The 26938-nt window shown below is 39.4% G+C and overlaps 1 long non-coding RNA gene across 1 annotated transcript in view; it reads right to left on the minus strand.

Moving 5' to 3' along the window:
* Positions 1–8088: 8088 nt before the first annotated feature.
* The window catches only part of LOC148057599 (uncharacterized), a 30558-nt gene continuing 11708 nt past the window's right edge, over positions 8089–26938 (minus strand). Inside the window, exon 3 of the long non-coding RNA XR_015707634.1 lies at positions 8089–8175. This is a non-coding gene — a long non-coding RNA (uncharacterized LOC148057599). The remainder of the gene's footprint in view (positions 8176–26938) is intronic.

Genomic DNA, 26938 nt, shown 5'->3' on the forward strand with positions numbered 1-26938 from the left:
TGCATTTTCATCTTCCTTTACATTCTTTTTCCTTCGTGTTAGGCATTGCCAGATACTAGCACACACTCTTCCAGGCATTTATACCACTGTTAGAGCTGGTTGGGAATTTTCGGTGGGTTGGGGTTTATTTATTTATTTATTAGGAAATGAATGTTCTGTGGGTTTTTTTTTATTTATCAGAAAATATCACCAAAATTAAACAGGCCATGGGAAAGTCAATTCTGTAATGGAAGATCAAGTTTGAAGTGTGTTACACAGTTGCAAAATTATCATCTTGTTTTGACATCTTGAAAAGGAAACAGTTTATTTCCTTGGTCAAAATGACTCTTAGTTTTGAAATTAAGTTAATGTATGCCTCAACTAAAGGTTTAGAAAAACACTGCAGGGGGTGGTTGGCTTGACAGGAGTAGGGGGAAGTGTTGCAGCACAGAAGAAAGCCTTCCTGTGATTAGCAGAAAGTACTGTGACAGTGCTATGCAGATATTGTTCAGTTTACAATAAAAGCATCAGACAGGAAAAACCATTGCAAAAATGATTAGAAAAGTTTTGTACGGACACTGAGCCAAGAACTCAGATTCCTGTGATACTCCAGCTAGAACTGGAAGGCATCTTAGAGGCATCTTATCATATCCCAAAGGCTAGGTCAAGCGTGCTTAACTAGGCCTGAGACGCGTTTCCTACCTTGCTCCTAAGAGCTGTCAATGGATGGCAGTTCTCCAGAGTCCCTAGTGATTCCCTTCCATTCTTCAGATGTCTCCAGCTCTACAGACATAGCTACCAGTAAAATCCTTTAGCTTTACCAGACCTTAACCTTAAAAATTAGCCTCAGAAATGCTGACAAAGCCTAAGAATTCATGTCAGATGTCTTCCGAATCTATACTCAAACCTTGCACAGTCTGAAAGGTCCTAGAGCCACACAATAGCTGCCAGAACAGATAATGCATTGTTTTAGCACAATTTATAAAATTAAGTAGGCCAAACAGATTTTATTTGTTGTTGCTAGTAACAGACTTCCTGCTGGTGAATGACACTAATGGAAAACGTCAGTGGGATAAGATGGTACAAGACTATACTTCTCTGTTACAACCAACTTCTGATAGAGGGCTTACTGCCCTAACCAAGGTGTTAGGACTACTGTTTTGTTTTCTTGTTAGGACTACTGTTTTTCCCCTTGATGAAAGCCCTACTTTGCCTGCTCCTGGCAAAGATAGTTCCAGGCACAGACAAATAACTAAGTAATAGGCAGGTAGCCTGCTACACAGTGAGGCTAGAGAAGGGTTGAAAGGATTTCTTGGGTACAGAAGCAGCACCATGGAAAAAGCCTTGTCCTCTGCATTGCCTAGACAGGATCACATAAAGCAGAAATAAAGCTATTGCTTTTGCCAAAGGATTTTTGGATAAGTGGGGTAGCAGTTACTGCAGGGAGATGATATCCCACCTCAATAGCAGCAACTGGCACTTGTGAGTCCTCTTACTCCATTTCCCTAACAACAGCTGGAACAACAAACCTGTTTTTTTTCCAATCTGTATCTCAAGTTCATCTTATCCCCTGTCCCTGGCTATGACTGGAAGGACTTTGCCCTTCATCTTTACGGCAACAAAATTCAATTTTGCCGACATGGCTGAAAGGCTCTGAGAAAGATCTGCTTTGGGAGTAAATGAGAAACAGTGACAGGGTAAATAACATTAACCAATCTCATTTTTCTATCAGTTTCAAATAAACTTAAAAAACAAGCTGTAATAACATCACTCTTCACAAGCAACTAAGTTACTGAATCCCATCTCAAAATTATGTAAATAATTAGAAGTATTTATCTAAGCAAGCTGTATAGTTTTGAATGTTAGAGATGTTACTGAACTTTATCAGGTAGGTTCCAAAAATTAATATGTTTCTCCATTGACAGGGTTCTAGTCCAAGGTAGACCTGAACTTCACTGAACAACTAAGGATAATGCAGGAAAACCTCCAGCATTCTTGAAATTCCAAAGTTTATAATAGAAAAATTATTAGCATCCCCAAAATTGCTTTCTCCCAGCTGCATGTTATAAAAACAATTTGTGATTCACATAATTGTAATCTCAGTTATTCATGACAATTAATTGCTTTGTTAAAAGGTTATTTACTGTTGGAATGATAGGATTTATTACTAGCTGATAATATATTTATTTATAAGTAGAGAGGGGCAAAGCCATAGGGTATTTCAGTTCTAGAAGCTACACGGTCATTCTTGTCTTCTTTTTGCCATCTCAGATCCCAAGCTATTCAGGAACAGATGAAAACACAAAAAGTTCTACTGGTTCCAGTTTTTGTTTATTGGTCTAGAAGTATTCTTCCCCTTTTAAAAACATTTCTTTCTATCTTTAGGACTACAATTATGACAAAACCTAAAATTCTAGCCCTTGCATGATAATAACGAAAACTAGAGGATTCAAGGCATCAGTGCTGCAGAAATGTATGTACGAAGAATGGCGTGAGGTTGTGTAGTGCATATGGCAAATGGTCTTATCAGTATTTTCATTAGTTCCAGACTAGGAGAAATCAAGCAAGAGATGACTCCAATACATGATAGAAATATTAATTGCACACAGGATCTAGTGTCCCACTACAATTCCTCAGTTTATATCAGATTAATTGGACAAGCTATTCACCTCATAAGGCTCAAGAGAGTTAAAGCAGCTGTTAAACTTCCCTGCTGAGGATCATAACCATCCTTCTCATACTTCCATGGAAGTGCTTGTTTGAGAGAGAACAAATGCAAGCTCAGATGGCACAGAGGCACTAAGAGCTCTTACCAATCAGCATCACTTAAACAGCACCAAACATCATCTAAAGCAGAATCAACAACCCAATCAGTCCTGAGCAGCAGAACAGGAGAGCAACAACCCCCTGTGCCTCCAAATCTCTGGCCTGGTGGTAACCACAGTTTAACCGTGGGGAGGAGCAAAACAACTATCCAACTGTGTCCTTAAAGCAAAGCAGACTGGAAGTGTGGTACTGGCCAGGCTGGAAGAGCGTATAATGCCCAGAATATGACAACTACATGCCGCTCCACATTTCACTGCAGGAAAATATCCAGGGATATTTACTTCCACATAACCCTAAACAGTTTGAAACTTAATTTTATGCACCTATATAAACGAATCACGTGGAAACTGTGCCACCACTCCGACACATTCACCTTGCAGCAGCCCTGATAGCAGTGAAGTTTCAACCATAGCTTCTCCTCCAGATGGGCAAACTTTCAAAGACTCAAAAGTTATTGTTGTAGTAGGAAAGATCAAAGGCCTTGTAGCAGGTGTTTCAGCAGCTGTTCCTGTCCAATTTCTGCCCAAACAATTCACAGCTGGCTATGAAAGGGCCTGCAGAAGTAGCTCTGAGAGCTACTCAGAGTTAAGGGAAGTCTTAGTTTCTCTGACTCAGGCACTTGGTTTGTTATGGAGGAAGTAGATTATTATTACATGTCATTTTCTATGTAATAGCACAAGGGAGAACTTTTCTGCTCAGCACCTGGTTAGCTAAGGACTGACTTAGACTGAACAGCTGTGCTGAATCATTCTGAAAGGCATCTTTCTGTCTGGCCAAAATGCATAGGAACACTTACCTCACAGGGAATGGAGCTAGGTGCAAAAGTAGGGAAGAGAGGGAAAGGGCCAAATCCTTTACATAGTGCAGGACATTATAGCTCAGTTGCAATCAAGAGAGATCCACTGACCTCCTGATGTTACTGTAGTGGGGTGCTATAGCAATAAGTAAACATATGTCGAGTACCAAATTTTGCCCGCTGCTTGCTAGTGTCCTTTAGCAAATTGGAAATTGTCCAGAAAATAGCCACACAGAATGGAAAATAAACCATACAATGGGAGAATGAAACTCAGCTTTTCAGAACAAAGGGATTTATTTGTCCATGGTTCATACTACATGGGCAAGAAATTTCTCATTATGAAGATGCACCAAATCCAAAGTGTGAAAATTGAAGCCAGACAGTTTGTGTTGGAAATACTGCACACATTTTAGTACTGACAATAACTAACAAATCCTTACTTAACAATGGAGGTGAATTCTCCATTGTCTGGCATCTTTAAATGGAGTTGAGATGTCGGTTAAAGTTATGTGCTCCAGCTTCCAAAAGGTTTGGGATGGTGGAAACCATTGGGCTAAGCTGCCTCAGGACGTGCAAATGGATGCACTGCTCACTTCCTGTCTTGGAAAACTGTTTATACTATCATAAGAAAATCATATAATTGGAGGATATGTGCAGCGCACAGCTGCTGTCACAACCATCCTTGGGAGACTTAAAGAGTGCCCCTACTCAATGTGGCTGGCATAACAGCATTGTATTGAAGTAGCTGAGTATTACCCCAATGCACAACAGACTCGATGGTCAGTACGCACCGATGTGATTAAAATCCAACTTTGTGCTAGAGCTATAAAGGACCTTAGAACTTCTATTATGGAAAAATTTTAGTAGTTAAATATTTGCTTATATTTTCATTTGGAAAAAACCACCACACAAAAAAAGAAGATTTTTCCTAACAGGATAGAGTTTTCTTGGAAAAAATGGGGTGCTGATCTAACATTGCTTTCCTATTTAAAAAGTTTCATTTTGGCGTGAACTTTGAAATATTTATATTAAAAACTGAAATACTGATTTGAAATGAAATATGAAATTATTTCATTCCCAGCAATGTCAGCACCATTGTAAGCGCTAGGTAGATATTTTCCAAAATGAAGTGTCGTTGAAAGCTTTGACAGAAGGTTCTGAATCGACAAAGTTGCTTTTTCCAAACAGGAGACAAAAAAGTGTTAGAAAAATTATTAACTCTGCTTTGAGACCTCTGGGGTCAAGTGGTGGTGTATAGTCTTTGACTGCAACTAAGGAAGTTAAGTAGTCTACACTTTTTAAAAGGCAACATTTTTAAAAGTGCATTTTTTTCCCTTTAACTTGTGTTTAAGCAAATTTAGCACACCTGCAAAGAGTCAAGGGGACTGTCCTAGAAGCTGACCTCCTTCTGCTAGAGAACAATTTGAAAGCAAGGAAAAGCAGAGTTTGCTGCTTTCTTCCCCCCACCCCGCCACCCCGCTCCTGATTTTGAGCAAATCAACCCTCACCTGGGTAGCCCATCCGCAGCTATGAAAAGACAGCTCAGTGTCCACCCCCTTTCAACTTCTTGGTCTACTTCCCAAGACACACAGTCGGTTTTTCATTTCCTTCAAATGTAGAATGTTAAGCAGGTACTAATTCAGGCATTTTAGAGCAAACAAGACAAGTCAGCAAACAAAGTAACAGAACCAACAGTGAAGAAAGGTCTGCTGACCTAAACAATCCTAAATTGAGGAATGACTGTAAGGCAGCCACCAAAATCCTGCAGGTGAACACTAGGGTCAGGGATATGGATTCTATCCCAAACAGCACAATTTCCTAACCATGCTACTGTAGCATTCCACTTAACCTCTGTGACTGAAAGAATTTAACCTCTTTTATAATACTGAGACCTACAGATTAAAGTAACTTTACATGTTATGTATTATTAATGAAAAATATCAGATACTAGCCTGAGGTTTGCGTGACTTAATGCAGTAGTTTTACTCTTGGATTGCAAGGCACCTACACTGTAACTAACCAACCAACCCAAGGCAAACAATTTCAGGGAACTTCTCTGTCAAAGTGTTTGAGAGTTTTTTTCTCTTAATGGGTTAAAAAAAGAAACTGACACATGAAAGGAAAACTATGATATCTACTTCACATAATGTAGAAAAATTACCTTTGGATTTAAGCCACATGTGCAAGGAATTTATGTAAGGGTACATATAAATATATAAGCTCCCATCACATTTGTGTATTTGGAAGAGCTCAGAGGGTTTTATAGTTTTATACATATATAGTACAGATTGTTTGAGGGGTTATTTCGTGCTTTGTAAACAAGATAAATAACCACCCTTTAAATGCTTTGGAAACCGTAAACAAACATATAATTCAAATATTTCAAAAGCTAAAATACATTGCATGAAATAGGGCCTGGAATATGTGTTCACAGGCACATGCCGATTTTCCAGAGAAATAAAGGGGACTGTAGCCTCTGCTCCCACTTTCCTAAATACCATTGCTGGGTGTGGCATGAAGTCCGTGGCAAATAACAGTGTTTCAAAAAGAGATAAAGAAGAAAAATGAAAAGAAAAAAAAAGAAAAAAAACACAGCCCATTCCTCTTCTATTTTCTTCCAGCTTCACCATTATAACCAGCCATTCTCATAATGTAGCACAGACTTCCTCCTTTTTGGATACACAGATATATTACTGAAATAGGCCCATACTACTAACCATACCCTCATATTGAAGGTAAGACCAGACAGAGGCAATTAGTTGGATGTAAAATCTGAACTCTCCATCTCCTTCTCCCAGTAGCTTGTGAAAATGAGTTTACCGCTTTTATCCTTCTTGTTTTGCTCCAGCTGATCGGCCATCATCCCCAACAAACTATTCAATAAATACTTCAAAAACCTTTTCCCCACCCCCTCCATCAAATCAATTCACCCTGTGCTTTAAATTAATGCTGCTGAATTGGCTTCAGAGCTGAACAGTAATGTCAGGAGTAAACATGGCTAAGTTATGAGGGCTGATGCTGTTCAGCCTGTAGCTCTTCTGATCTTGCCCACAAGTCATTACACACCAATACTATTTCCCATTGGGCTGGAAAGAAAACAAATCCATATAGTTTTGTACCAGTTACATGAGCCCAAGCACCTTCAGCATCCTGGATCTTTAAATGCATGGCTCCGCTAGGTCAGGAGACTCATTACAAATTTATAAAACCCTCCAAGATCCTTAGAGGAATGATCAATAGCTATGACAGTATCATTATTATTACAAATGTATTGCAGTTCAGCAGTGTTGTGCCTAGTAGAAGTGAGGGAGAAGAGTCATCTAATAGGCAACTATATTATGACCTGAGGCATAGCATGAGTTACCCAACTGTCAAATTTTAAGAAGTGCTGGCTACCTGCATCTCACGCTGAAGTAATCTCTTGTGACCTGGCTCCGTTTGTAAGGAGTATGGGACTTGCAGGGTTGAGCAACGAGAACAGGGTCAAATGAGGCTGAAACAGTGAGATCAGAGCAGTGTGCAGGGAAATGCAGAGCATGGTGGATCTGTACAGACAGCTGTAACAGCCCTTTTTCTTCTATAAACCCTGCTTAGGGCCTGCTTTGTTACAACTCCCAAGGAGTATGTATCTACACAGCTACTATAGCTGGCACCACCTGCCACAAAGTGAAAGAGATTTTTGTAACAAAGATGTCTTGTCTCAGTCTATACAAAAGAAACATGGTGATGCATAAAACAGATACTTGACATTAGCCACGTCAAATCCAAACGTGAAATGTTGCCAGATTTAAGCCTCAGCCTTACAACTGGGTCTGCCTGGCCAGAAAGGCCCCTTGCAGTATCCATCTGTAGTATCAGAGGTTTCCTCTGAAGCCAACCCTCCCTCAGCCACCCCCTGCCCAGGACATCTGCTATCAATACTAGAAAACATAGTTTCATATTAGTCTGTCTTATTCACATGACTATCTATGTGAAAGCAGATGATCTGTGGCCAGGCATTTACCTCTCAAGCTGAATCCCCCTAGAGTTTTATCTTAAGGGAATTGTTCCCAGACTAATCCAGCTTTGATTCCCACCTTCCTCCCAGTAAGCTAATGGAGTTATAGCTCACCTCACTACTCAAATAAAAGAGTAGGGGGAGGGATGAAGGCAGGGCAGTGGCTTCAGCCTCCATAAAACTGTTGCCAGTGTTCTGTAAGCGAACTATCTTGATTCGTCCAGACAAGATCATCAAGCTGGAGACTGATGGGTAAAAGATGTGATGAGCTCTGTGATGGCTTGCCTCTCTTCTGCAGAGATCTTGATGCGGGACAAAACTTCACTGAATCCCTTGCCACCACCCACGCTGAAACAGGAGCAGGTGGTGGGTACAGTATTATAGTCAACTCTTAACAGCATTTATGTCCATTTACACTGTCATACTGAATCTCACCTTCTTGATACCCTTGTCCTTTACTTAATAGACATGCCTTTTATTTGAGCCCACTCTTGCTTGTGTGATAAAATCTTGGGTTCAGTTCCGAGAGTCAGGATCAAGCAGTTTCCCCCAAGGTGATCTTTATACCTCTGTGAGCCTAGAAAAAACACTTATTTTACCAGGTCTGCCAACACTATCCTTGTCCTAAACTGAGGCATCATGCCACTCCCTACAAGAAAATCCTCCTTAAGCATTTACTTTTTGCCTTATTACTCAATACTTCAAAGTCATTGAAAGTCAGCATTGGCTGCTGCTATAGTAACTGCAGCAGCAAGGATGGGGGCAGCATTACAAGCTTCCACTTTACTGCATCTGGATTTTAAAATACCATGCACAATTATTAACTGCCTCCCCTGGCCGTTTCCTTCATTTATTTTGCTCAGGGAAGCAGGCCTTGCAAACCTGAGGTTGAGTAGCCTCAGCAGCACCAAATGGTCAATGATTTATTAAGTCAAGCTGTAGGTTCAGTAATGCTCACCAGGTGGCTAATAAACAGGTTTTGTGAAATAAAACTAAGAAAAAAAAAAAATCAGTGGTCTTTTCTTGGGATAGTTTCAAAAACTTTAAATATTCACCAGAGCAGGCACACACTTTTTTTTTTAAAAAACAGTTTGACATGTGCTTTGAATGTTAAACAGACATAAACTTGGCATTTTCTAAGTCAGTATAATTCCACAGTGAAGGAGGGGGAATATATTAACGTAGAAATAGTCTCCCTTCTGTGTGGAACAGCGTTTAAATCTCAGTGAAATGGTCTTATATAATGAATTGCAAGTATAATCCAAAGGCCAAAGCAGGCTTTGATCATGCTTCAATGTGCTTCCCAAGCTGCGGTGACACAAGGTAACTGTAAGACTGAATAATGTTGCAGCCAATACACTGGGAGAAGTTGAAACAAAGATATGCCTTCTTTTTTCTTCTTTGCTAAACACAGCGGAAGCTGCCACAAGAATAAGTTCCAAAAACTGTAAAACTGTGGAATAGGCGTAAAGATAAAGTGTGCTCTGGAATGAACAAAATACATATTTCAACAATAAGAAAATGGCCTTTTCAGGCAGGTCATCTATCTTGGGCATATAAAAAGCTTAGACAAGGTAGCCTTGATAGCTTGGCAAGGCTATGGTGGATCCCAAATGTTTAAATTTTGATGATCAAAAAAAATTTTACATGGAACTTAATTTTTTCCAGAACAACAAAATATGAAATCTTGCATCAACCTTTTGTTCATGTTTCTCAGAAGCTATAAACTTGGGGGGGGGGCGGGCAGGGGAGGAATCTGTAACTAAAAAGTACATTGATTAAAGGAATAGTAAAATAAATACAAGGAAAAGGTAATAAAGAAAAAAGAACATACTCACAATAAGACAATGATAGACATTAAAAACTAATACAAATTTTGATTCCAGAAATATATCTGATTACATAGTTTCAATAAAGGAACAAGAATTTGATTTTACAATCATCGCTTTTTCCTTTCTTTCATACTTATTTTAGTAGTACTTTGCATTGTCACTAATGTTAGCTGGTAAACAGGTTATCATGGATCAGCTTTTGATGGGTCATGTGAGAACAGACAGCACCCTCTTTAGATAGCATCTAGTTTTACAGACCTGTCTGTCCATAGGCCAGACTCTTGGGCATACCGTGAACCTCAAGAGATCATTTGTATAAATAACAGGAAGAGAGGCTACTTCAGTGTATTCAGCCACAGCATATTTCCATTACCAACTGTCCATCCATTTATGTTGCTTGCTAACCAGCACTAAGACAGACAGACTGTCCTGTGATCATCTATGTAGTACACATTATATGATCTGCACAAGGCATTTCCCACAGATTGGGACCCAGCAGTACTATAGCATTTCAAAATAACATGTGCAGAAAGCATGTTTGATTACAATCAGAGAAAGGTCTCTTACTGAATCTATAAATAGGTCACTGAATTTGCCAATCTATGAAATAGGCAAGCTCAGCTGTAGAAAATTTACACATTTGGGATCCACCGTAGTCTTGCTAGGCCCCACATACATCATCGCATCCCCAATATACTTTTATTACCTCTTTAGCACAAAAGGTCCTGCTTTCCTTCTCCTGCCACTGGGATTACTTCACTGAACTTCCTCAGGTTGTATAGTTCCTTAACAAGGAGTAAAACCTGAGCTCAAAGATAAACAACATCTTTGGCCTATAGTCTAAGGCTCTAGTCCAGGAACATGTGGTTAGGACTACCCATGTTCAGGAAAATACTTAAGTATGTGCTGAAGCCAGACTGATCTTAAATAGATTTAAATACATTTAAAATGCCCTCCTGAATGGAAGCAAGAGGAACTCCAAGTAAGCATATCCGTCAACGTGCTGGGAGACCTACGCACTTCAGAGAGGACTCACAGATGTGCTGGGATCAACTCACTTGATGATCCTTCTGGGAAAAAAAATCTTAACGTAGTGTTAAAACAATATCTTATATTTTACCATCAGCTTCTCTTCTGTCTTAAGTAATAACAGTGATGCCATATTAGTCACTGTAAATATATTACTTATGAAAGGTAACAGATGAACATATTTGTAGTAGGAGCAGGTCTTCAGCAAGGATTTCTGGAGATAGTAGTGAATCTGTGGGTATGTCCAGGGTATAAACTCCAATAAACAGAGTTTAATAATGCGAGATGTGTATAAATGAATAAAACAAACATATATATATATATATACATAAAATGTGTGTACATATGTATATATAAATAAAAGCACTGTCCACATCAGAATAACTTTCTTTCCTGGCCTCTACTGTCAGTTGTCAGAGGAATGACATCTCTCACTGATGTGCCTAGCAATGACCCCCTTCCCCCCTCCCAATGTCAAATAAGGAATATTATCAAGTAACTTGTTTACCTTTTCAAATTTGTGATGCACAATAAAACAGTGCTGCCTTCTGCCCCTACTAGTCAAATTTCACAGAAATGGGTTGTCACGGCTGACAAAATTTCTTTTGAGAAATGGCCTCTTTTCTACTGAAACACCCAAATTATCAGTCCCAGTGGAGACCATAGCATCACCCTGGAGATGCAAGACCATCAGGATAAATAACCAGACAGAAGGACACTCATCTTAATTCTCAGGCAGTGCTCTGTCATCTTCTGAAACTTCCTAGTCCTGGGAGATTTAAAGTACTAACTAGATAAACTATAAAAGATGGCAAGGAATGATCTACAGTGACTTGCGCATCTTTTTCTAACCATAAATAACTTTGTATTTCATTTCTGGCAGGATGACAAAGCAAGGAGGTAATGAGCCATTATGGAAAACCCATCTGTTGCTCATAAGGGGAAAGGCTTTGTGCTGGTAAATTTATAGAGGAAAATTCTCAGTGCAAGTCCCGTTATTGTTAATGAGAATTGCACATATAATTGCCCGTGCTGAAAGTGTACCCCATTATGTTCCTTCACTGCCTAGATAGCAGCTATTGTGTGCTTCAGCAACAAGAGAAAAATATTATCAAAAGAAAACCCAGAGTTCAAGTGACAGTGATATTCAGATGGTGGGGGAAGGGAACATGAAGCAGAACAGAGGAGGCTGGGAGAAGAGTGCAAGTGTACTAGTCAAAGTTTCTGATAATACGACAAAAACCACTAAAATATTATTTTTGACATGCAAGTAGAGAAGCTATTTAATACCACAAAACAAACCAGGTAAGTGTAGTGCACTTGGTCCATGTGTTTTTACTCTTCTTGCCAAGTTCTGCGTATTAACGCTCAGATTCCCAGACAGGATGCCAACCTTGTATTGCTTTACCAGATCACTCTTGAAAACGGCTCTAGAGAGGGTACCCCAGGCAAAAACATCCTGTCTACACCTACCCAATAGTGCTTTCAGGCTTCTCCAGAGCACTGGAGACTGCCTTTGGGTCTTGAACACCCTGGCAACGCCTTTGGCTTTCCTTTTGCCTATTATTTATTTAGCTCATGCACACACACTGGGCGCCACCCACCAGATCTGTACCAGTTTGCCCAGCAGCAGCATTCCACAGCAACTGGAATAGGGCAAGACACCAGGGGAGAAGGAATCTGGGCCAGTGGTTCCACCTAGACCTTTGGACTATAAGCCTTCTCCACTCTTCTTCCATGCCTGTCTCTGCCTGAACTTGCCAGTGCCACAGGACAAAACAGCAAGTGCCCAACCCCAGAGGCTTGGCCCTGCAGGCACCTGAATGAGCAACTTCTCTCTGCAGCTCCAAGCCTTGGAGACATTGACATACCCTGTGGTTTCCTGCAACTGTTTCGCTGGTATGGGACGTGGGGCCTGAAGGATCTATTCCTTGAGGCAGTCAAGAAGCCCGATCTGATATTATGAGAGTTCACCAACACCAAGAAACATGAAACGGGTGAAAAGAGAAGTGCGAGGAAGAAACAATAACAGGTTCCTTCGTGGTTTCATATTTGTGGGAAGGACTGGTAAGCACCATGGGAAGATGAAACACGTGGGAGTGATAGCTCTACCCCAGAGAAGTGAATAAAAAAACCCAGTCCCAAAACAGACAATATTTATTTCATCAAGTACCACACACATAGTCCTAGCAACAGTGAAATAATCTTACTGTTACTCAGAACAAAATAAAACTTTGCCCTTCTCATTTAAAGAAGCATGTGCAAGGAACAGGCCCTGTAGCCAGACTGAAACAACAGCAATACGTTGCCTTAGTGACATCCAGATATAAAGACACTATGCAAGACAAGGCAACTTAAAAAGAAGCTTCTCTGGCTACAGCCCCCTGAAGATGCCTCTCCCCCTCCAAACTAAGTCTCTGCATTGAAAGCACTGGGCCTTAAACAACACTGATCTACAAACTTTACCTTTCCAAAATATAGCTACAAAGGACAATCCAGCACTTAAAGGAAAACAGAGCATTGTAACCATTCCCAAAGCTTTCTCCATTAATACAGTAAAGCTGATGACACCCCAGGTATGTTCTGGGTATGCTTCTGATGGCTTGATGACCATCAGAAAATTTATCCTGCTGCAATGCACTGAATCCTGCACGAAGTGGATACAACTGAAGTTATCACTGGACTTAGCAAAGCAGATATCCAAGTAACAAAAGCAACATGACAAATCAGACAATGCACATATTTTGAGGAACTGTCGTTCAACAGCCTTTCCTACTGGGAGGCCTCAAATACTGTACAAATAAGCTTTTGCTTTGCATCAGCTCAGTGAGGTGGAGATGACATTCCATATGCTTTCCCTGAAACACAGGCACATCTGGAATATGCAAAATAGTCTGTGAAGAAATCCAACTGGATCTGCTGAATCTAACTGAAATTGCAGAAGGACTGTAAGTAATCAGAATATAGTCAAGAGTTTGGGCAGATGACCGTGTTTGACATGAAGTACCCTGTGGGTCTTTAGTTACCATTAGCAATATTATCTACATTAATTTCCTCACCAGGAACAGTTTAAGAAATAGTGGGCTCTCTTAAAAAAATTACTTACTGATTCAGCGCTACTTTAGGTGGGTGACTGCAACATCATCTTTAAACATCCTCTGTCCAAGTACTAATTCAGACTACTCCTTTGGGAGCTGGTGATAATAGTTTAGTATGGCATGCTACAACCAGTTATTTTTAGAAGGACTAGTGGCTCTTAACTGGATGAGGAGCTTATAGAATCAACAGGGGAGAAGGACTCTACATTGTTGTAAGTTAAAGGATCATACTCCTTGTTAGCTTGTGAAGACTAACATGAAACTCCAGAAGACCATATGTGTGAGCTGTAGCTTTGTGAGACAGTTTTGGAAGAAGCTGTAAAGAATGAAGAGAAAGTTATTTTAGTTTTATGTCTCAGCCTGTATGTATGTATACATGCGAGCACGCACAAGCCCTGAATTTAGAAAGTTGGATTTTGTCTCGGAGATCTTTCACTGGGGTATAGTTTAAAAATGAAGATAAGGGCTCAGGGAAGGTCAGGACAGCATAGAGAGAAACAAAAGAAAAGTTAGACAATCAAAACCAACACTGTACAATTTAACGGAAACCACTTCACAACACTAAAAGCAGGAAAGAAGGACGCCATGTCTCCAAAGCAGATATATAATGTGACTTTAAAGAACAAAATTCCTCTGAGAGAAAAGAAGAGGAACAAAAAGCCCAGGCGGAGCTGTGAAGTGGTACATCTCCATGTCAGCAGATTTCAAGTGGCACCAGAAGGAGATCTGGCACACACTTTACATAGCATCCTGCAGAGCTCCCGTGGACAGAGTGAGTACACCTTTTCCTAAAGGCGTAAAGCATGCTTTTGCTTTGCTGCTGTGGAGAAAAACAGGATGGGAAAAATGTACATTTAGGCAACAATCTAGCTGCAGGATAAGACTATGACTGGAAAGGGCAATCCTTACACTTCAGCTGGCCAGGGTACAAAGCTCTGAAATTTCCCTTTCCTTCCTGAGTCTGTATATCTGTCCAGTGTCTCCATGTTGCCTGGGCCTACAAAAGGCAGCAGGAAGGAGCACTCTGCGTGGAAAATTCTGCATTTACAGATAGTGCATCCATAGCACATCCATTTCCCTATTTATTTAGGCTTATGCCACATCTAAATTTATGTGCCAGAACACCTATATGGCTCAGCAAATTCTGTTGAATAAATACAGTTACAGGACCACAAAAGGACAGATCACTCCATTTAAGAACTGCTTTAAGATTCCTTTAGCATAAGCTATAATGCCCATAGCAGGATTTGCTGTTGCACGCCTACCAGCATAACTGTACCAGCAAACCCCTTCAAATTAGATAAGACCTTATTGCACCAGCAGAAGGCCTAAAATCGTTTTTCTCAGAAGACCTCTTCTCTTCCGTTGCACATCTCTCTGACTAGGTTCAGTTGCTGTCTCCCTGAGGACCTGCAGTGTGTACAGGTTGTTTTTGATCTCTACAGGCCTTGAAAGCAGCATGATCAAATGGATGACTGAGGAGACTTGACAGGTACACAGCTGTGTGCTGCAGCTCCACTGCCCCCTGACTTCCGAGCTCATCTGTCTCTCTTGTTTCACAGCACACAGACAGGAGGGAACAGGAGATTAAAGCCACATTACATGTTACTGAATTACATAGGAAAGAAAGCAGATATCAGCAGAGGGTAGAGATAATGCTCCCAAATAATAAAGTAGACAAATTCCACAAGTCCCTTCCTTTTCTCTGATTGAAAAGAAGCCTCCATTTCATTCTCCTCTGGATCTGCTCAGGTATTCTTGTTCAGGTTTTAGCAATTTTAGGTTCTTTAAGGCCAAACAGATTAGTTCCCTGTTAAAAAAAACATAATAGCTAATAATCCTTCCAGAAATGATGTTATCTGTTTACAAATGTTATAAACAACCATCTGAAAAAGATTTTTTTTCCTAAAGAGCTACTTAAGCTAGATCTGTGCTGAAGAACACTGTAAGCTAAAAAGATTTCTAGTGGATTTAAACTGACTTACCCAGTACCAGACACAATTTAACCATATCGGAATAAAGTTCAGTACAGTCTCTGTCTTACCCTACAGTGGAGCATCCATGCAGGCCTATTGTAACTGCCAAATGTTCAAAACCGGTTTTCCTGGCACAATTTTGAGAAGATACTCTAACTCTTTGGCTGCCTGAGGGAAGGGAATAAAGAATTGCACGTACCTCACCAGGAAGTTTATATGAAGTCAACATTCAAGACAGTTTAAAACATATGTCTGGGGCTCCAGAGTTCTTCTGTATGTTGTGTTTTGGCTTCCATTTCTGAAGGCTGTCCCTGCAGGGTTTAACATTGCCTTGGACTTAGGACAGCTAGACTGTGTAACTGAATGTACAAAGGAGAAGATGGACAGGAATCTGTACCTTGAGAATGATTCTATAAGATACAGACTTCCTGAGGAAACAGAGGGATTAACAAGACTAATTCTTTTATTGATATGGTTGAGTGCAGCATATGTTCTGGGATGCATAGCATGGTTGTGCCTGCACAGGCAGCTGGAGGACTGTACGCACAGCATTGCCACATACACCTAGCTACCTGTAGTGTTCATGGACTCCATGGACTGGATCAGTGCAACAGGTGGGCATCCTTGAGGGTCACTTTAGAATAGGCAGACTGGTGACTCCAAAAGCCTTCTGGATATCGTCTGTCATGCTATCAGAAGCAGATTACTAGTTTCTTTCATACCTTTGATACCTAGTGGAAATACATCCACATCTGGTGGGCCAGCTCATAAAAACACACTTCTTATATTTACAAGAACACCTTCAGCAGGTTGCATTTGTCTTTTTTTAAAAAACAAAACAAAAACCACAAAACCTGTATTTCTCTTTTTGAAAATGCATAATGAAAAGGCCCCCCCATTTTAATTTCATTTTGTAGATGGCACGGCTACGATCATAAGCTGACAGTCAGACTACTGAAAGTGTATAACATGCAGTGGCAAGAACGGTGTGCTCAAACCAACATTCCTGGTGAAAATCTTGAAAAATAATTTCTTTATAAAGTACTTTATCTCACTTTACCAAATGAAGATGAGAGGGAAAAGGATATCTTTACATAACCAAATTTGAATTGTTTTTTTGATTTAAAATCCATCTACTGGAAAATATTAGAAAATACCTCATAATGCAGTTGATTATCATTTGATACCACAAAGCTTAAATTCACCAGGCAAGAAATAGATCCATAGAAAAAGCACAAAATTATTTGGACCTGACTGCAGAAGTCTGGTTATTGCACTGCACATTTCAGTAACGGTGGATCCATTCCCCCAGTATGCACTCCTTTTCTATTAATTGATTTGACTAAACATTCTGCAGGCCAGAACCAGCCAGCATACATTATACTGGTTAATATGTCATACAGTTGTATTTACCAGCTTGAAAAAAAACTTCTTCCTTAGACCTTTCTGCTTTTGATATCCTAAGATTTTAATTAAGCAGTGTCACAACAGGGTGTGCATTAACAGACCTTTGGCACATGCCTTTGGAGCACTGTGAAGCACTGGACCAGAGACCAATTACCTTCTACCACCCAAGCAGTACAACGGCAGCCCATTAATGCACACCCTGGTGTGGCCTGTTTCAATTGAAGTATATTTGTAAAACAATGAAAGGATGGGCAGTGTTGAACCAGTGAGAAAATCAGATATTTTTAGGCTAGGATCCCACTGATTATTCAAACTTCTAAAAATGTACACACTGAAATTCAGTGAACAAATTGCCAGCCTACTTTGTTACACTGCATAGTAAGTAATGGGGCTATTAAAAGTACAGAATGTTATTTCCATCTGAACATAGAGAATGCAAGGAGGAAGCTGTGGTGTCAGCATTTCTGCTGTCTCCATTCCCCTGAAGGAGGCTCAGTTTCAAGAATTTGGCAGAGACAACAGCAAGGAGAAATAGGCTCTACTCACCCCACGATAGGGTTTATCCATGAGGGGAACGGATAGAGTTCATCCAGTTACGTAGCACAGTTACATTCACTAGGAACTTAACATCCTTCCTGGATTTTTTTTTTTTTTGCTTTTACTACATAACTAATTTTCTGCTTCCATAAAAGTTACATGCGTGACTTCAGTAAAAGGCATAAACAAACTTGGCAAAATACATTTTAACTAAATATAACTAAAAATGCCATGCACATCAGGCAAGTCTTGTTTCCTCACTGGCTTTCATTTACTTCTTCTCTTCCCCACTCCTCTTCAATCTATTCATTTATATCAGAGACTGTCTTAGGTAAGCATGATCCCTTCTGAGATGCTCATACAGCCCCAGATAGAATGCCTCCCACTTTCAATGGGGTGCTTTCAGCTACTCTAATGCAAGTCACAGATAGATAAATATAAAGCATAAATTTGTGGCCAGCTAGCAGAGTATAATTGCATGTTATGGGAGGAGAGCACAAAGCTGTATCTTTTGACCACTTCCCTTCCGTCTAATTCAAGTGAGCAACAACACGAACAAAGGCCATAACAATACGACTTGCAGAAAGCACAAAATAAGGTGGTAGAAGTTCCTTGGTATGAGTCTCATTTGATGCCCATAGAAATCAAATTATCCTAATAGGTTAGGATCAAGCACTTTATAACTACAGTGAAACCACTGCCAAAATACAAGGCTGAATGAATCTGGCAGGAGCATTAGACATGTGCTGCACCATATCCTACCTTAGTACCTGCCTACCAGGGTAGGGTGAGAGATGAGGGCTGGATAGTCTATAAATATTTGGCAACTACAAGCATCAGAAAAAGAACTAGTTAAGTAGCAAAGGGGGGTTATAGCTAGTAAACAACTAGGAATGAAGCTAAACAGTGTGATGTTCTGGCTGAACATGAAACAACATTTTTAAAGAGAACTGTGAAGTTCCCTGTAGGAAATTGTGGTTTTACTAGCCAGGGCATTGAAACTGGTCAAAACTCCAAGAAATAATGTTCTATAGGGGGAAGCTAGCATTCATAGGAGGATGAAGTGGATGGCACAGAGCTGTTTTTCCTTCTTCATTTTCCTGTTTCTAAACGACTCATCAGCCCAGACATGTAATGAAGTGAAGTCATATACATCAGCTACCTTCTGCCAAGTCTCAAAGGTATAGCTCAATAAATCTGCGGTACAGCTAGTTAGTTACACAGGCGGCATCATAGCCTCTAGAGATTTTAACTGCATTATTGCATGTAGCAATTGGATTTGCCTCTGTATTCCAGGATCTACCTGAGCCGAATTTGAAATGAAAAATGAGCAATGTGATGAAGACACATGGCAAAATGATGAGATATTGTCCCTCCTATTTTGTTTTCTTTCCTCAGGGTATGGTCTAATAACTCCAAAAGCAGATACCATCTCATGTCAAATACTCTTCTTTCTCTTACTGTAATAATGGATTTTGCCAGGTCTAATTTCAAAGGAACTGCAACATCTTCTAATCTTGAGTCACTATTTAAGTCTTAAGAGAACACAAGTTTTTTCTTCTGCAGTTACCTGTTGAGCTGAATGCTGTGTATATTCTCAGTTCTGTATTAACAAACTCCCAATGCAGACAATATGCTGCCAGAGTGATGGAAATGATTGAAATATTGACAATTAGATACCGACTTCTAATCAAAACTGCAAACATCAAATGAATTTCAAACAATTTGAGCTGACGGCGCTGTTTCTCCAGCTACCAGTTCTCCTGGCCTCTTATCTGTTTTTATGGAAATCTATTCTGGGATTGACAGACTCAATCTCCCTCCCATCTTTTCACTTACCTTCAAAGGAAAGATCAATCTTTCAATTCTAATCATAAGGTAGTCAGAGAAGATTGGTAAAGAAGCATCTAAACCTTTCACTTGAATAAGTAAGACATTTCTTCTATTTTTTTCCTCCACCACATTAAGCAGGATGCCTTGTAGGACTTTCAGGATCACTTAAGAATCAAGTTCTATTCTTTCTTCTCTTTTCCAGATGAAATTATCTTATCATCTGCAACTTCCCTTTAGATAAGTATCCTATGAAATTATTAATCAAGTGTGCATATATATATAAAAAGTATGAAGGCAATATATAAATATACTGAATACCCATATGTATATAAAGAGATATAAAGTCTGTATCAACAAAAATAGATATGTATATCAAATATGCATATTATTAAATGTGATTCCTAATTCGATTTTTTTTTAAGGAAGAAGCCAAGAACAGCACATTCCAGGTATGGCAAACGTATTTCTGAGGAAACACTATAACCCATTTCATACTAGCTTTCCTAGAAGCTCTGTACACTGGTATCTACTGACAAAGTATTAATGTGAGTTTGGCTCAGACTAATATCTAGATAAACCAATGTGTAGAGCATTAAAAATTGAACTCAATAATATATAGTGGAGTTTAATATTTATGTTGTATATTTTCTCTTTTATTTATAATACATTGTTTTTATGGATAAGATGTAAAACTGTACAATTCTTATTCAAGGTTAGCAATATCTTACCCCTTATCTACCTGCAAAGAACCTTCGAGTAAATTTTTTTTGCTTTCATAATAGACTTCTATTCAGAATGAATCAAGGCATTAGCATCTGGCTTGCAATAAACATCTGACTGAGCACTGCATGTACAAATTTCTGTGAAGATTCAGTTGAACATTTGAGGATAACTACTTCATTCATAATATTCTTCTGTTTGCTTTCTGCAAAGTCTCATGTGATCGAGAGTTGTTACCATAGGGAAAGCAAGTAAAATATTCCCCAAAAAGAGAGCTAAGTATGCTTTCCATAAGCATTTGTGTGCATAACAAAGAAAAGACTAAAATTTGCATCAAGTGATATCATGTTTAGAATACTACAATTATTTTAGAGATCGGGAAACTATCAGAGTGATTCCATTTGTAACATTCCCTACAACTTTCAAAATTAGGCAAGAGAAATAAAGCATAAATCAATCTCCTAAATGGCCTTTTCCAATATGACCTATGTTAACCCCTTGAATCTCTCCTAACAGAAGTCAATTGCTAACAGCCAAAATGAATAGTTATTAATCTTTGTTGCTAATAATCTTTTTTCAAGACAATGCAAGATAAAAGTTGAATTAGTTCTTCATGGTTCAAAGACTATTTGGTAGAAGTTAATATCACATAAAGTGATCTAACGGCCTTCCTGGCAGAAAGGGGGCATAAGGACTTTATTAGTATAAGGGTATTACTTTATCAGCCCTATAGAAGCAAATTATTCTTCCATTAGGAGTGCCTTTTCCGAGCTGCTAATAATTGATTACTTGCTTTAAGTCAGCAGTTTACTGCTGCACTGCAGCCATACAAAGTTGAAGCCATTATGCCAACAAATACGGGAAGTGTTTTTAAGTTCAAATGTTACCTATTGTTAAAAGTTTACTTAAAGTATAAGGAAAAATAAAGAGTTCCTCTATTATGTTCCATGTATTGTGGTGACAGCTGTTATAGCTCATGAGAGATTTGTAGGTTTCGACTACTAGCTCATGATTTTATTTTGTCCTGACACTTCGCTGTTTTTTTTTTTTTTTGCACATCCTACTAAAAAGGCAGGGACCGCAAGATTTCCATGTGTGTTTTTAAATAGCAGCTCATGGGGTTGATCACTAGTTGGATTGATTTATGCTTTAATTTTATGGATGATATCACACAATTATCTCCAGATGGAATAATCGGGATGAAGCATTGCCAAAGAACATTAGACACTAAAGTCAGCCAATGCAATCCATTCAGTACTGTAATTATTTTTGTTTTGGCTTCAGACATTCATAGAGGCATAAACTCACTCTGGCAGGGCCTCGTTCAGTATCTGTTTAAGTCAATGGAAAGACTTCCATAGATGACAGGAGACACTGGCTCAACACCCCACAACCCTCCATTCCCTCCACACTTTCACCTATAGAATATCTCAGAGATCTCTTCACTGTATTTCCTTTCTCCTCTCTTTTAGCCTCAACCCCTGCTCCCCACCCCCCTCTTTTTTTTCCTTCCCAGTACTTTGCAGCTGCTATTTGTACCCATCCTTTGTGGTTTATTAAGCACAGACAAATGAAATCACAGTTGTTCAGCATGGGTAAAGCAGAAAAATATTTAATTCCTATAACAATCTATATAGTACTGATTTGTATTCATTTATTGGATGAGCAAATGATAACAAGACTGATGACTTCAAGTTTCTCGGTGTTGAACTCAACCAAGTATTTCTTCCTAGATTGAATTCAACAAGTCAAAGGGATAGACAAATTTCTCTTTTTTTTTTTTTTCCTGGGAAAACAAACACACACTGTCTTGCTAAACAGGCCCTGCTTGAGCATCCAACATTTCAAGGCAGACAATTAGTTTTCTAGGAGTGGATTTTCAAAAGGACCTGCCTCAGCTAAGAGCACAGATCCCATTCTACCCTCAAACTATATTTAGAAACTTAAATAAAACCAAAAAATGGATTTGGAAATGTAAGTGTAGGTTGTGACTATTTTGGCTATAGCGTCTCCTGCAGAACACAAACAAGCACCGTGGAGGAACACAGCAGATGGTCCTCTTAGGACATGTCTACATTGCTAAACGCCCTGCCATAGAGCTAATCAGCAAACTCAGGAATTGGAAGCAGTGTCATAACACCAGTGCAGCTTGCTACAAGATAGAGATAATTACTGTGGATTCAGAGGTGTACCAGTGTGTTTATAATGCTTTCAGGACACACGTGTTTCATCACGGAGCTATAAATCTTCCTATAGACCCATCTGGAAGTAAATCAAATATCTTCTACAAATAAGTCTGACCTGCCCATAGATCTGAATGAGTTACTTTCTCTTCATCATTTGCTCATGCTATGTTAAGTATGTTTGTTTATTATTACATGTTTATATCTGGTTGAACGAGGCATGACAATCTATAACGTATAGAGTTCTACTTGCTTTTGTTCCAGAGTCAATGAGTGAAGCTTTCAGGCTTCAAGAGCCTGAGCCAAAATTCCTGAGTTTCACAGCTTTCTACTAGGTTTCTGATCAGCTGCATACATTGTAACTGACATTTATTCTTAGTTGAATAGCATGTTTTCTTTCTTCCTACAAATATAAACATATAGAGGTTTTGGGATAGGGCAGCATGTCTGCTTATTTCAACTAATTCCTGAAAATGCAAATGGATACTACTTTGATAGTCTTGTATCATGTCTGGGAGTCCTTCAATATAGTTTCATTAATCTCCATTGTAGACTTTTCCCTTAATTTTTTTCTGAGATGTTCTTTGCAGAATATCATTGATCTAAATATAATCAGGAAGCACTGGGAAAACAAACAGACAAACATTAGAGGAGCCACTACGTTCTTTCTCTTCTCACTAAGCATTCAAAAAAATTTAGATAACTAATGATTATTTCCTTACAAAATTCTTAAGATGTTCTGCCAACAATCATACAAAAAAGTGCCACTTGCCCCTCACTTCATAGAAAACAAGTTTATACTTAGGTTATGGCTAAAAACCCAAGAACCTAGGACACAAGTTCACAGCTTATGAGCTACTCCATGATAAGTGCCCCTCCGTATGATCTACAGTAAACAGGAGGCAATTGGTGGTGGCTTATCCTTTAACGCAACAGCGGCAAGCTACCTCAGAGGGCAGAAGCATCCTCTAAAATGGTTGTCACAGATTAGCTGATGCTGTGTAAATTCCCTGAGCTCGCACCAAACAAGCAAGAGGTAATGCAGCCTCTTGGTAACTTGCTCTATTTCACCACCTGGGTGATTTGTCAGTCCCTACAAGTAACTTGGCAAGATAAATCCCATTTAAAAGCCCACTGTGTCCTGTTGCAGTGCACACACATAGCATAAGAAAAGAAAACAGAAAGCTGGAATCTGAAGCACAGAGACACCATAGGCTAAATTGTGATTTCACCAGAAACTTCATGCTGAGTTCAAAAAGTTCTTGCTGAATAAGGTGCTTACTCTAGCCACAATACAAGCAGACATGCTGACAAGACGATGAGTGAATTTATTAGACTGCCATTGAACCTGAGCTAATAAATCTTCCTGGAACCTCCTGTGTGGTATAGAGATGTTCAGGTGGCACTTAATAAGCCTGGCTGGCTCTGAACTGGCTCTGTGCAGTCCCAGGCCTTGTGGAAAATAGCAATGCAGTACTGAAGCCTTCCTGATGACTCCACAAAATGAGCCTGGGTCTTTAGGGCTATTAGTTTGTGTTCTGCAGACACAGTGTGGCTAAACTGCTCACAGACCCAAGCTGGCTGGGAAGGCAGTACAGCTGTCTCTTTCTGGCAGTGGGCCTAAACTAATAAGTCTGAGCAGCCCAGTGCTAGCTTGGTAAGGGGAAAGCTCAAGTATCTCTGGTATGATTAAACCTTAAACTGGTTAAAGCACCCACAGATAACTGAGTGTTGATTGCACATAAGTTCAAAATCACACAGAAAACATGTAGCAGAGCCAAGGGCTGTATCTACACCTCTTGCATCTCAATCCCATGTCTACAAGAAATAGCGTACAAGACTCCTTCCCCTTACCAGAAAGATGTATATTTTCAGTAGCATGCCAGTAGATAAAAGGTTGCTTCTCAACTCAGATCTGCTAGTGTGTGATAAAGTCATAATTAACAGAAAAAAAAAAATCTATGAATGTCCCTAGGTTGTTAAATAAAAAATAAATACACTACAAAAATAAAATTAGAAATAAAAAAATAGCCAGGGACCATTCCTTACACCTGATAAGTGGAACACAACCACCCTGCTTATATGTAGTTCCCCTGTGGCAAACTGCTTATGTGCAAACTACATAGCATTTCTTCCCAAGTCCCCCCTAGTGCCTCCATGGCCCTAAGACATAATTACCAGTTAGTGGTTTCATTTCAGACTCTTCAGTCTGACCAATATGATTACTGACTGTGCTGTAAGCTATCAGAGTTTGTAGCATGAAGCTGAAGTTGTGTGTTGCATGAGCACATTATGAGGATGCTTGAAGGGGTAAAGTCTGCTGGGATCATGTTGACAGATCATATGGGAAAACACAGCCAGACCTATAACAGCCTTATCCACCGAGCTTTATAGGGGTAGTCCCTCGAGTGTGCTCTCTCAGAGTTGTACCCATGCAAGTGGCTTAGAGAGCCAAGTTGTGTGGCCCAGAACAGAGTTGGGGTGGGGAGGGTGCTAATAATGACAATCCAGGATCCAGTGCTCGAGCATCATCTGGTGCCCTTTTGTTGAACAGCGTACATACACAGCGTACATACACCTTGATGTTCCCAAACTCAATTGGTTTCAAAGAGAGATATTTATATTTAGAAGTTATTTATGTATTCTGGAAGTGATGATAGACAGAACTTGTGCATACTATCTACTCAGTACATATTTCTTTGCCATGTAAATAAAATAGCCTTTCATTAAACAGCTTGCTAGAGTTGATTTCATTTTCCATCCTAGCAGTGTTCTTAGTGCTAAGAGAACTGAGCTAGGAACAGACAACGAATATTTTTCTCCCTGCTCCCTCCCCCAGTTATTAAAACACAACATTTGATGGTGAGGAAAATAACGCGCGAGAAAAAAAAAACGATCAAAACATGCATATGAACTTTGTTGGAAAAAGGAAATATATCCACCATTGTATCGTGACAACAGATCCTATTGTATTTGACACACACACAAGTGTGTACAGTACAACAACTAAAAATGAGAGGAGTCATCTTTGATTCCTCCTAATTATTATCAAAGATTGTGCAATGAGTTTGAAAAATTCCATTACTGGCTTGTGACTTTATTATTTGCAGCAAAAAGAAACTGTGCTACTAAAGATGGTAAAGGAAATGCAAAAGCATTCAGCATGCATGGATAGCAGGGTAGAAATCAAAATGCAGCACCAACTTACAACATCCCACCTGACCTCTCGGTGAAGGTCAATAGCATTCTCCTCTGCATTCATGGATTTTCATTTCAGAGGAACACAACTATAGAAGGAATGCATGCAAGATTACAATAAACTCAAGTAGCCCCCTTTGGTTCCCAGATGAGGGCAGAACTAGCTACATTGATGTATTCTAAGAAATTTGAGCTCCATGTTGTGCTGCATTTGATGGAGCATGTTCTTAAGCACTAATGAAATACTAAAACTAGTGGTACAAATAGCTGCAGCAAAAAGGTAGGGTAGACATGTCCAGTACTTAGGAGGGGCAGAGGGTACTGGCAATGGCTGAAACAGTTTCATCACCAACGGTCTGCTCCATTACCCAAAGCAATGTGTCACTTTTTCTACTTTATGGAGTCACACTGTAAACAACAGCTTGTGGATTATGCTAGTTCATAAAAACCAGCATGAATCTTTTGTACTATAACACCTCCTCTAGTGTTATTTTGGGTTTTCAGTACCAACTGCTTAAGACAACATTGACTAAATATAAATTCATTCTGGAAAAGCACTTTGAAGTGTTCCTGGAACTCAAATCTGCAACAGACCCAATGGTGCAGCCAAGTAGCTACCATTATAGGACTTATAGACCAACACAGCCTATTAGCAGCCTGCAGCTCTCTAACTTATCACTCTCCAGCCCTCAAAATAAGGCATTTGCATTAAGACTTTGCTAAATCTGGGTCCCAGAAAACAAAATATCATGGACTAGGGCAGAAACCTCATGGGTTATCTCAACCACTGGTTACAAGCTCCTGAAGTTAGAAGTCCAGTGAAACATGCTTATGAAAGAAATGTAGTTAAAAAACCTCACTGAAGACAGTCTTCTGAATCACAACAAGTCATCATGAAAAAAGTAGCAATGACTTGTGTTCTTGAGATTGTGGAATTATCTTCATTATAGAAAAAAATACTTTTAAATAATGTATAACTATTTAAAGGACCTAGACTTGTCCAGTTAAAATACATCCTATCACCAAAATTTTCTCCTATGCTGCAGTAACTGCCTCACAGCAGGGGTGGGGAGTGAAAGTTAAAAAAACATTAGATGCAATTTATCTTGATTTGATACAGCATTTCCATCAGCAATCTATGAAATAAAGTATAGATTAAATTATCATACAGTGGGTGAAAAAGTGATTGCTTTGGCTTCCAGATTGGTTATTAAAGGGATCTGTTCTAGGCCTGATTCCACTTAATATTTTCTTGATGACCTGGATGAGGTATGACAGAATATGCTTATCTATTCAGGAATAATAATAACTGGGAGGGCTGCAAAGGGGAGGATTCACCACAGTGTTGAAAACTGAATACGGTTGAAATAACACAAGTAAATAAAAAACAAATGTAAAGCACTACATGTTGGAAGGACAGATGAAGTTTAAGAGGTGGGCTAAGATGCATAAACTGGTCTAGAGCAAAAGAGAAGCTGGGGAATTATAGTAGGTAATAAATATATTTTGAAGCCAGAGCATGGCATC

Source organism: Nipponia nippon, unplaced genomic scaffold (genome assembly GCF_047370975.1).
Source record: "Nipponia nippon isolate SJK-2023a ecotype South Korea unplaced genomic scaffold, ASM4737097v1 scaffold_1, whole genome shotgun sequence".
Lineage (NCBI taxonomy): Eukaryota > Metazoa > Chordata > Aves > Pelecaniformes > Threskiornithidae > Nipponia > Nipponia nippon.